Raw genomic sequence first — 13,151 nt, 5'->3', positions numbered from 1 at the left:
GCGTTTAACCATGTTATCTTGTGATCGTTCTTATGGTTATTTCTTTCATTATTTTCAAGAAATGTATCAAATTAGATTGTGTACTGATGTATTAAATTGTGTTTAACAGTTTATACTGATTAAAAGCTTTGAAAATGAAAAGGTGTCCAGTCTTTCCACATGTCCAACATTGCACATCCTCCAAACCCTTCAAATCTAGGCTTTGCTCCTTCAACTCCACCATCAAATCCTCTCCCAAATCCATCTCCAAATCTGCCTATAAATACACTTCTAAATCCTTCTCTCCCCCTCTGAAAGACTCTTCTTCCTCTGAGGTATTACATTGCCTCAACCCTGCCAGTTATATAGCCTGTTGGCCATGTTTGTGACCAATCCTGTTCAAATTTACCTTCCACACGATAAGTAATTACTGCCCTTTCCATTGTAACTGAAGAGGAAAATTCCGAGCAGACTCTCAGTCCGGGACGACCACCCAACCGAAAGAAGCACAAGCATCAACATGGCTGCCCATCATACGAATTTATGCCATTCCCCACCGCCCCAACCAAGGACAACTACCGCGAGCAGTATCCTGCCAGCCAGCCATACGATCCTGCCGTAATACGACCTCTGCCAAGAATGGATGAAGAAACACCAGACAGAGTTGAGGAGAATCGCATGGACCAACTTAACTAAGGCACTGTACCAGACCCGGTATGGTGCAGGCTGTGAGGCATCCCGACGACATAGCTCCGTTAGACATGAAGCACACGCACAATCCACACTTACACACACACCAATCTACATGAAGAACATGTATAGTTCATTAGATAGAGGACTGTGACACCTACACTATCAGCACATTTGTTATTTTGTCATTAGACTCGCTATAGCACTGCAGAAGTGCAAGAAGCAAGAAGAGCGCGTACACGCTTGCTGGCGCTCTACGCAGCTAACCATATGGAAGGACAGGAGCACGCAAGGGACCTGACTAACTGTTAAGCTCTCACTAGCATATGGACATTACAACGACTCCATACTGAAAGCCAGAGCACGCCTCAAGAACAGTAGGCCGCAGCGATCGCAGAGAAATGCTGAGCCATAAGGTGCTGCGCTAGCAGAGCAGTTGCCGCCGTAAGCAACAGGCTGCCAAGGACACCATGTTGCAAAGTAACATTCCATATCCTGGGCGAAGGTGATATCAGCAGCAGCAGCAAGTGTTCCCTGTAAAATACACACTCATTCAGGGCAATTGGTCCTGCAAGAGTGGTCTCTGGACATGTGACCCGGCCAGGTTGCAACCAAGCCAAGATGCAGAGGCTGAGAATGATCAGCAGCCCACGGCTGTACAGAGACTCATCGCCTAATTGTTACCTCCAGACACCTTGCACAGTGGGAATGGAGCGCTCCCATGGTATAAGTCGTTTTCACACTACTGTAATATGCAGACACTTAGTTGCAATTGCTGAAACATAGTAGACATACACTGAGAACAGGTGTCTCGTGGGCTGGAACAGCGTTTATCCCAGACTTAGGGGCACACAGCCTGACCAATCAGGAGCCTGGGTCTTTGGGGCAGATGGTGAGGGTTAACAACCAATTACCAGGCTTTCCCACTGTAACCTTTTTAGTGTAACAACTTTCAGGGATGATTCAAGTATACCACCTGACACAGACCTGTCCAACTGTAATCCTTTGTATAGGGTCCTATACTGGACCTACCAGTCAGGGGCCCAATCCCAGGCCTCAATAGGTTTAGGAGGGAGTCTGCCGAGTGACGAAAGATGTTATGTCACAAAACTGGTCTGCGAGCCAGACTGTGGCGAGATGTGCCTGGATTTTGTTCAGCATATGACCCCTGTGTGTTTGGCTAAAAAACCACAGTAAACCCTTGCTCCTTGTGTGGACATTGTCTTCTTGGGACCAGGGAGGGAGTTAGGGCCCTCCATGAGCTGGGAGTCCACGGACACTTGGCAGGGCTCTGCCAGCCCCAGAATGTACCCTGACAAGTTGGAGCGAGATTGTTGTGACATCAGCTCGGCCAGGTTCTGCCTCCTCTGCCATCAGACCTCGGAGGACTGTAGGACTCTCGCGAGAATGGCGAGATAACCGGCCTGCGCAACCAGAAGAATTGGTCATCGGGAGCCGACTTCAAAATTATCCCGCCCGCGATTGGTGAGTTGTCGATGCAGTCCACAGGGGGCGAGACGAGCCAGAGGAGGGTAGTCAGAGGCCGAGCAGCGCCAGCAGGCATGTAACAACATAAGTGTGGTCCATTCAATGAGCAACATTATTTGTGTGGGTGGGTGAGAGATGTGCAAATAAGGCAAGAGGAGGAATGTGGATTGGAATTATTAATTGGTGTTGAGGTGTTTAGAGTCAGCATCTTTTCAAGTTGCATAGCGGCGAGTTCAGTTCTTGTGTTTTGCAGAATTGGTTGGTCACGTGCCACGCTCAAATAGTGAATAAGAAGTAGAAGTAGCGGATCACTATGAGCAGGACGTTTAAGCTCGGTGAGTAGAAGACGTATTCCCATAGAGGTTAGCTGAGGCTATCTAGTATGGAAGGTGCATTGGCTGGTTAAGTCTCCCCAGCGAGTGATGTATCATCCGTTAGGCGACGCAATGGGTGCAGTCTAATCACATAGAGCTAGGTGGTTGAAAACGGATACTCTACTCCTGTGAGGTGGGAAGACAGCTGTGGGTATTTTTGTGGGTGGAAATGAAAAAATGCATTATTGTTCTATCAGCACGCAAGGACATTAGTCTGGTGACGTTACTCATAGGCCAGTGCATAGGAAACTGAATTGTGGATTGGTGGAGGATTAGCAAACTGATATTTCTTGGATTGTTTGACAGGTAACTGAGCGGCAGTGCACGGACGGTGCCTGCGCATAATTGAGGTGGTGTACCAGACTACTGCAGTTCGGGTGATGGCGGGGTGGTATGAGAGTATGCCACGCAAGGTGCAGACCCGTGGAGGTTCGTACAAGTAAGGAAAAAGGAAACTGTATGCATATAATTGCATTGTATAACCTGCAAATCTTTCCCTCCCTGCTTGACAGCGGAGTGCCGAAACCCTCAATTAGAGGTCAGGTAATACACACACTGGTATTGTTTCTCACTGAAAGAAAATGGGCAAGGCGAGGAAAATGTATGGTGGCTCAGGAATGGTGTTTACCCATATATAGCACATGTGGCTCACTCTGCCCCTGTATAAGGACAGAATAATAAAGTACAGCGTACAATGGTCCAAGAGTACAGAAGGGAAGTTAATAAGACCATGGCCGCCTACCTGCAGTAGCTCCCCAGACGCGCTGTAATCGCTACTGATGCATATACAGAACACATACAAGGGGAGGAAGTTAGCTAGCCGTATAAAATATACGAGTTATGGCGTATGTTCTAGGAGGACAGGCCATGGATGATGAGCTTGCGGGGATGAAGGAGTAGGGTTCAGACACAAGCACGCCACCTCCGGCACCACCCAGCGTCACCTCTGACAACATAGAGGAGGAGGAGGTGGAGCATGGCTTATACCCGGATCTAGACGAAGTAAGGGAGCCCTGAGAATTAAAAGCAACAGAAGGTTATTCCAATCCCATGTATAAGCCACCCCCATACACTCCAAAGGTACAGGCCCCAGACACCCTGCAGAATGGGACGGGGAAGGAGGCTGTCAGCCTAGGCCCTGGTGAGGAAAGTCTGCGGCATGCGAAGACAGAGTTTGCGGGCATAGACCGGGATGAATGGGTGGAGGCACACATGTTGCTGAAGTTACAAGGGGTCACGACAGGGGAGGCAGAAGGTGCTGCACAGGCAATAGAAGGGTTGGAACTGTACCAGGGGTGTAGAGGGAAGACGACACACAAGGCAAGTAAAGATAAGCAGAGGGAAGATGCAGAGAAAGAGGTGGAAGAGGAAGGGAGAGAGTGGAAGGAAATGATCATAAAGGGGCTGGAGTTCAAGGAGCAGGAATGTCAGGTACAATCAGCCCAGATGGACAGGGAGCGGGAAGAGGAAGTCGGAAGGGAGGCAGAGAGAATGAAGCAGGTTGCAGAAATGAAGAAGGTGGAAAAGGAGATGGAAAGGAAGGAAAGAGAATATGCAGAGAGATCGATGGCGTTGTGGAGGAAAAAGATACTATTGCAGCAGACACACAAGTAGGAAGAAGGGATGTTGAAGGAGCTGAGGTTGGCGAGAATAAACAGGGAGCGCAATGAGAGGGACGAGGAGGAGCGGGTGCTCAAAAGGGTTAGGGAGGCAATACAGGAAGAGTTGGATAGGAAAAGATGTGACAAAGAATGGCGAGGTGAGCAACAGGATGGACAGGTTCCACAGGGGGCACAGTGAGTGGAGCAGGTGCTTCCAAGGCACCTTAGGTAAGTGGCGAGACAGCACATGGGGGAAACGAGAGGAGAAAGATGCATGCGGGTTGACAAACATTGATCTTGAAACAGTAACCGTGCACTACCCACATGCGCGCAAACTGACATTCTCTGATGGATTTTGTAGCTAAGAGGAGGATGAGAGCAGAGACGACAACCCATTTGACGAGGGGTAGGCCTAGCAAACTTTACATAACGCGAGCAGGTGCTGTGATGTCGTGGGAGTGTAAAACACAAGATGAAGGGGACAAGGGAAGGGGTGCAGACAGCACCAATCAAGATGCCATTGAGGGGGGGGGCAGCCCCGCAGACGCCTTATACAAGCAGGCTCCCGGATCTCCCAGGGTGCAGAAAGGATGGAGCGACAGTGACACAAGCCAGGGAACACACATGCTCACAAGGCAGGCCCACTGGGACGTGAAGCACCCCACCCATACCACATGCAATACATGTAATGGATATAGATGCAGGAGCAGAGGATGAAAGGGGGCAAATTCAGATACAGAAGTACAGACGCATGCCAGAAGAGAGGACTGTGTACTCGCAGATGCCCTTATTGGAGAGGGGTGGGTGCAGGTCACAGTATGTACATTGGAAGCACACAGATAAGGAAAACATTCAACTAAGGTTACCCTCCTTAAGTGGAGGAGCAGGGAAATGGATATACGAAATGGAGAAGCTGACGGCAGGACACAGGTTGGCGGGAGGTGATGTCAAGGGCTTATTAGTATCCATCTTGGGTGACGCTGCGGATGACATTTGGAAGAGGGCGGGTTTCCCGGGAGTCACCACCCACAACACTGAACACGAGAGTGCCCTATTCGCAAATTGCAGACATGCAGTGTAACAGGCGTTATGGACACAGTACCCTGACACGTCAGATATAGGAGCGATTACGTCACGCAAGATGCATGAATGACGATGAAGATCCTGTTAGCTATATTCAAGAGATTCAAGAGCTTTGGTGCCTCGAAACTCAGGAGCCAATGGATAAAACGATAGCAATATTTTACCACATCTTGATACAAGGGTTATCAGAGCAGGTACAAAGACAACTGAAGAAGTTGGTGGGGATGGAGGCTAAAGCATGGTTGAAAACACAACTCACCATTGTGCACCACTGCAGGCTGTGGCAAGACAAGATGAAGCCAGACAGAGGATAGAAAAGCAGATGAAGCAAAACTAGTCCAGAAGAAACTATCTAAATATACCCTAGAAGGGGTGCTCATAACTAGCCCCGCCCCACCACAACAGGTAGCTGTATCACAACTCCAGCCCCAACCGCAGCAGCAGGGACAATGCGATGCAGCAATTCATGCCCCAATTGGGAAGGGGAAGGGGGTACATGGAAAGGGGCGGCTATCAGAATAACTATGGGGGACTGGGTGGATTCCAAAGGGACGCCAAGGTGGAGGATTCAGGAATTACCAACAGGGACATGGGGAAGGAAGAGTAGGATTCGAATGGTAAGCACGGGAACCATAGCAATGCTGGACTTGTGAGCAACTGGGGCATATTTCTCATACATGCCAAAGCAGGGGGATGCAACCAGGGTCGGGTGAACCAGGGCAGCAGAGCTACCAGAATGGGCAGAACGGGTGTTATGTGCAAGAAGCCTGAAAGATGGGGCCACTACAAAATGCACCACAACATAACCCACCACCCCAGGTGCAACAACAGACTTAGCAGGTAAACCAGCACCCACAAGTACAACAAGGGCAGCAGCCGCATCAACAAAAAATGGCAACACAACAGCCCCAAAACACGCAACTGGTACAGCAGTTGATACAAATAAAAGATAATTCCACACAACCCATAGACACAACAGCAATGGTACGTGTGACAAGGATGGGTGGAGTGACAATGGTGGGGCATAACCCCTACACAGGGAATGGACAGTCATTGTACCCCCAATAGGACAGCCCACATATAAACTTGCAGTGCCCCATCCTATCAGTCACACCTAATCCTGTGGAGGAACCTCACATAGGGTGGCTATAGGTGACAAAATATTTTCCTTTCTGGATGACACTGGGGCTATTAGGTCATGCATACGGGAATGGAAGTACAAATTGTCAGGTGATGCCATGAACATTCAAGGATTATCTGGGGCTTGAGAGGTGGTTCCTTTTACTGATAACATCTCATTATCAATAGGACATCATGGGCCTCATTCCGAGTATGGCGGTAAGGGATAGCGGCCACCGCTAACGAGAGCGGTGGCGGTAATCCCTTACCGCCATACTCCGAGTTCCCTTAGCGCCATGGTGCTTTTAACACCTGCTTTTAGCAGGCGTTAAATACCATGGCGCTAAGGGACCTTGATGTTAATTACGCCACCGTAATTTACGGTGGCGTAATTGACGCCTTCCCCACTCCCATTATGCCCTATGGGGCAAGAATGGGAATGGGGAAGGGTAAATGGGGATTGGGGAATTACCGCCCCGCCAACCTTGGAATGGGGCGGTAATTCCGCCAACCACCAAGGCGCTGCCGGTCCGGGTACGGCGTCAACCAAGGCGTTAATAGCGCCATTGGTTAGCGCCGTACTCGGAATGAGGCCCCATGACTTATCATTGCCCCTAATTCACTCTAAGCAAGCACCGGTAAACATACTGGGACGTGACATAATGAGCAGACTGAACATGACAATTTCCTTCACAGACAAACGCATAATTTGCTCCACACCAGGCATCCACATGCTCACAGCAAGGCAAATGCTTCAGGCATACTGTGGGCAACGGGTAAAAAGGGGGGAGCCTGTTGACCCAGAAGTGTTGCAGTACGGAACGGATATGGCCCTTGCCTGGCTGCCCGGAGTTGCAGGGAAGGTATGGAGAAGGCCCAGTGAGTGCCTCTTTAGGCTGGAAACACCAACTGATGAAAAGGAAGGCACGTTTGTATCAATAGATATAGAAGGAATTGTGTCACGAGAGGATTGGGTTGATGTACACGCATTGGATGACGAGGGGAGGTCATGGAGACCAATAATAGCACTGGGAGAAGGGTGTTGACTAACACAAGTGTCAGATGAGGAATTGTTCTCACAGGCCAAAGGGAGCAGCAAGATGATGTTAGGAATGAGTGTGTACTTCTAGTTATGCATAACATACAAGGAGGTGGCGCAGAAAATGTCAGTGGCCTTAGAAGCTCCACCTTCCTTTTGTGAGGAGGATCTAGCGAAGGTACACGAGACACTATGGACCACCAGTCCATACAATGTCAGCTGCATAAAAAGCATAGGAGGAGTGCAGATAAAACTGAAACCAGGAGCGATCCTGCCCAGGGCCCGGCAATACCCACTGACTAAGAAAGCAGATGAAGGTATTTATGAGACAATCAGTGCCCGTGTAGACAGAGGTATTCTGGTACCATCAGAGACTCCATGCAACACTGTGGTGTACCCCGTTCGCAAGGCAAATGGGGGGTCATGGTGTTGGTCAGGATTTGACAAGCTTCATGTACAGCAACCAGAAATGGAAACACACTAGGCCACCACAAGGGTATTGTGAATCACCCTCCATTTTTATTTTTTCATAACAACATTTTATTGGGTTTTTATAAATAAGCATTACATTGAGCATAAGGACAGCAGTTCAGCAATCGCTAAATACAATAAGGTGCAAATGTCTCTCGGTGGAAGCAGTGAAAAGGAGGTGGGGAGGGGGAAGGGCCCTGTCGATGGTTTGGGTGATCATGTCCGTGGCCCAATCTGTCCTTGGGTGCTGAAGGGCTTTTGGTGAGCCGGATTGCAATGTCCTGAAGCTGAGGGTTAGTGGAGTGGGTTGATTTAGAGCCATCTGGTTAGTGGGGGCCTTTTGGTGAGAGTCGGGAATTTGGCACCGTAGTCCATGAATGGGTCCCATATGTTTAAGGCTCTGTACAGAGAGCAAGATCGGATTGTGGTGATTTTTTTCGGCGACCGCTATGTCCCAGCATTTAGCCCACCAGAGTGTCACAGAGGGTCTGTCTTTATCTTTCCACACCCGGCCCATTGCGATTTTCGCTGCTAGGAGTAGGTGAGAGCATAGGCGGGGGATTTGGCCTGAGAGTGAGAAAGCGCCATTGCCTGTATCGCCCAGTAGAATGATTCCGGGGTCCCAGGGGATGGATAGGCCTGATATGTCCTTAATATGTTTAATTACCTCTCTCCAATACAGTTCAGCCTTCGGACATGTCCATACCATGTGGAATAGTGAGCCTGGTGACGGGCACTCGCGCCAGCATGTTCCTGGGATGATCAGATTGGCCCTATTGATTTGTGCGGGGGTTATGTAGTACCTGTAGCAGAGTTTGTAGCCCCCTTCTCTATTTGTGATACATTGCAAGCTTTTATGCAGCCTGGTCCAGATTTTCCCCCAGTTTTCAACATCGATTTCCCTGCCCAGGTCCTTTTCCCATTCGAGCATGTATCTTTCTTTTATGGATGGGTCTGCCCTATCTAGGAGTCGGTAGAGGATCGAGGTTCTGCCTTTGCTAGTAGGGGTTGTTAGGGATAGTTCAAGCGCAGTCTGTTCTCTCGAGCATTTCTCTCTGGTCGCTCTGTGGGATAGCCAGTGTCGGATTTGGGCATAGCAAAATCTTTCCCGTTCATTTACCCCGAATTTTGCTTTGCACCTTTCAAATGAGATGGGTGCTCCTGCCTCTAGGAAATCGCTGGTTGTTTGCAAGCCTCCTTCTATCCATAGTTGGAAGTTCTGTGGGGACATGCCTGGGGAGAATTCTGGGTTGTTCCAGATAGGGGTAAGGGGGCCTAGAGAGCCGTGGATGCCCCATTTTCGGGCTGCAGTCTTCCAGCAGCAGGTTGTGGTTCTGGTCGTCAGTAGGGGGCCGGTAGTAGCTTGGGGTTGAATGTTGGGTAGGTGTGGTAGTACAGAGGGTGGGACTGGGCACCAAGCTTCTTCAAGATGTGTCCATTTTGGTGTGTCTGATTCTTGGACCCATGAGAATGCCTGAGATAGTTGCGCCACTAGGGTGTATCTGGCCAGGTCTGGAACTCCCAACCGGCCCTGTGCTATCCCCCTCATCATTATTCGTTTACCTATGCAAGGTTTTTTCCCCCCCCATACGAATTCCTAGATTTCCTTTTGCAGGGCTATCAGGGCTGGGCCGAGGATTTGAATTGATAGTGCTGTGCAATGGTACAGCCATCTAGGGAGTAGGTTCATTTTGATGGCAGTAATCCGTCCGAGGAGATTTCCTGGGGTTTCCATCATTTGAGATCCTTTTGGAGCTCTTTAATGAGGTGCGGGAAGTTGCTTGAGTACAAGCGTAGTGGGTCATTGGGGATCTGTACCCCGAGGTAAGTGATTGGACCTGTCGACCATGGGATCGGCATAAGGGGGCTGAGTGAGACTTTTTCTTGTTTAGACAGATTAACTGCGAGTGTATCAGACTTGTTGAGGTTCACTTTGAACCCTGATAGTGTCCCAAATTCTGTGATCTCCTTCCACAGGGCACCCAGGGACGACGCCAGATTTGATGCCGTTATTAACACGTCACCGCATATAGTGCTATTTTATATTCTTGGTTTCTCATGTGTATCCCCCTAATCCTATGGTTTTTTCGGATTGTTGCTGCGAAGGGCTCCATGGATAGAGCAAACACTATTGGGGAGAGTGGGCAGCCCTGTCTGGTGCCCCTGGATATGTGAATTGTCTCAGACCTGGTGCCGTTGACCCGCAGCTGTGTGGTGGGTGATTGGTAGTTGGCCATTACCCATGTGATAAAGTTTGGGCCAGAGCCAAAGTGCTCGAGGACTGCCTGGATGTACCCCCAGTCGACCAAATCGAAGGCTTTGTGTGCATCTAAAGAGATGACCGCCATTCCCACCTTTAGTCTATGAGCACTTTCAATGATATCTATCGTTCTCCTGATGTTATCGTGGGTCGCTCTCCCAGGGATGAAACCCGTTTGGTCCCGGTTGATCAGGGATGGCAGGATAGGGCCTAGCCTGCTAGTCAGCACTTTGGCAAAGATTTTGCCATTGTTGTTATGGAGTGAGATTGGGCAGTAAGAGGCGGCCAGTTCGGGGTCTTTCCCAGGTTTATGTAGCAAGATTGTGAACGACTCTGCCATTGAGCCGGTGACTGACTTCGAGGATAGGAAGGAGTTGAATAGGGTTGCCATTTGCGGAGCTAGGATTCTGGCGAATTTTTTATAAAAGTTTGCGGATAGGCCGTCAGGGCCCAGGGCAGAGGTTTTGAGATTTTTTTATAGCTTCCATGATTTCTTCGGTAGTGATGTGAGATTCTCATGGTTCTGCCCAGATTTAAACATACATGTTTCCAATTTTATGTAATTGTTTGACATGCCAACAGTTCACTGCTGGGCATACATAAAGGGTAATAACAGGAGTCATCCCCCATCCTGAGGGCCCCTTTTTGCACCGCCACGTTCATTAAGTAGATATGATCAATGTTTGTCAAGGATATCGCTACATGATAATGGTGGTCTGCCGATTCTCAAGATGGATCGAGGCAGGTCCATGTTCCCATGCTGATGCTTTTAGAGCAGCTAAGTTCCTAGTCTGGGAAGTGTTCCCTAGATGGGGGGTTTGTGACGTCCTACGGTCTGATAAATGCCCCCACTTTGCTAATGAACTATTTCAGCATATAACCACCCTGTTAGGAATCAAACATAAGCTTGCGTGTGCATACGATCCTCAAGCCAATGGTGTGTGTGAATGCCTCAACGGATTATTGAAAGAAAGCATAGCTAAAATTCAGCAGAGCACCAAGAGAAACTGGCTGCAGTGCTTACCTCTGGCCGTATTTGAGTTTAAGAATAAGCCAGGCTCTGATCACCACCTCACACCCCACGAGGTGGTGACAGGACGCGGCATGCTCCTGCCCTTGGCCCCAACCATGTGGGCAGTAAAGGATTCTGAAGGGACGGCAGATGTGTTTGGTAAGGAGGTGATTCAGTATGTGAATTCACTTGTTTCTAGTGCTTCTTTTATCTCTCTACAGATTCAATGGAACCACGGGAGAGTGTAAGATGATCAAAGCGAAGATGACAGCACTCAAGATTCAACAAAGGAACAACCCATTAAGGTGGGGGACCGTGTCCTCTTATGAAATTTTGTTTGGCACTGGAATGCACCGCGCTTCACAGGGCCTTACGCCGTAGAAGCAGTAGCGGAGAAAGTGGTCAAGCTCGAGGGCCAGTCAGCTTGGTACCATTTGCAGGATATAAAAACCTACAAGGGACCAATTCTGCCCCAAGCCACGTCCAGAGGAACTGATAGTGCCAATGCTACGGAAACAGACAACGGCCTAGATAGATGTGATGCCCCGACATTGAGCCCCGTAGATGCTGGTGACGCCCTGGTCACAGATAACCCAGAACGCAATGCCATCCAATGATCAGATGTTCCCGAGGCCCTGATATCCTAACTGCCATTTTAGTGCAAATAGAGGAATAAATGAATATTGGTCCCAGCACCAAGCATTTACGAAAAAAGAAGTGTACCATTTGTGACAAGAACATGTAATGGTAGCAATCCGACGATAAGACGATAAGTAGAAATGACCATGCAGCATGAACAATCTCATTAGGAATACACTGTGTTAACACATTATTCAAGGTGCTCTCTCTCTCTCTCTCTCTCTCTCTCTCTCTCCCTCTCTCTCTCTCTCTTTCTTTCTATTTCTATTTTCTCTTCCTTCGCACATGCAGGTTGCTGCGACTGTAATTGTTGATGTAATAGGTAATCTAGGATAAGGTTATAGGATAAGAGATGCTGCCTCCTATTGACCATCCTGAAGCATTATCTCACCAGTACATTCATGCTATAAGGTGGGCTGCCTAAAATAGACCGCGGCCACCCTGAGTATACTATTATGCATTCAATGAGTACCTAGCCCAAACCTACCCTGAACATCACCATATTATACCAACCCTCACACACTGATCAATACAGAAGATATGGGAAGACATTTTTGCATGGGCATTAAATGATTATCTAGTCCGCAGAGCTTAAAACACTTACAAGTACTAACATAATAACGCTTCTTACTGTGATTTTCAGGCTGGCAACTTTATCTCCTCATCAGCTACAACGTTGACAAGGAAGCAGGTAAAAATGGTAGCTTTATTAAAAAGAGTTTTAAAAACTGTGTGGTTATTGCTGTCCGTAAGCATTTTAGCTGTGGTGCTCTGGAACACCTACATGGCTTTGCATGTCTTTGCTGCATCAAATACTAAAATTTCCCCAACCCAAGCGGCTAGGACAACTGTGTCAGATGGTCCCAGTGTAGCAGTAAATAAGGTAAGAAGAGGTAAGCGTAGCGTGGGAACTGATGTAAGTGGGGTGGACACACATCTCACTGACACTACACACATAGCTAACAACATGTGGTATAAACACATGTCTAAAATTGGTAAGGATGGAACAAGGGAGAGCTGCTATGTCTGCTCCCTGATCCCATATGCCATGGGTGCCTCCAGGACCTACATAGCAACAGCAGTATCAGCGGCAACAGCACAATATCTCCTGTACCTTGCCATGTTCCAGACACAGGGGAGATTTAAGGGAAGACAGAAACATTAAGATGGAGATCAAAGGAGATATTTCCCTATGAGGACAACTTCATCAAGACACTACCAATCATGGACACTTATTGGCAACAGGCAGAGGCTCTACATTATATCACCAATAAACCTGAGAAGGTTGAAATGAAAGAAGTGACACTGCAGTACCTACCTTGCAAATGGGGAGCAAAAGAGGTTGGCGGAGAGCCTGGCTGCTGGGAGCGACTACAAGTGCTGGTGTATGGCAAGG

The sequence above is a fragment of the Ambystoma mexicanum genome, chromosome 7p (genome assembly GCF_040938575.1).
Source record: "Ambystoma mexicanum isolate Mex_15411 chromosome 7p, UKY_AmexF1_1, whole genome shotgun sequence".
NCBI lineage: Eukaryota > Metazoa > Chordata > Amphibia > Caudata > Ambystomatidae > Ambystoma > Ambystoma mexicanum.
This window is presented reverse-complemented; position numbering follows the sequence as displayed.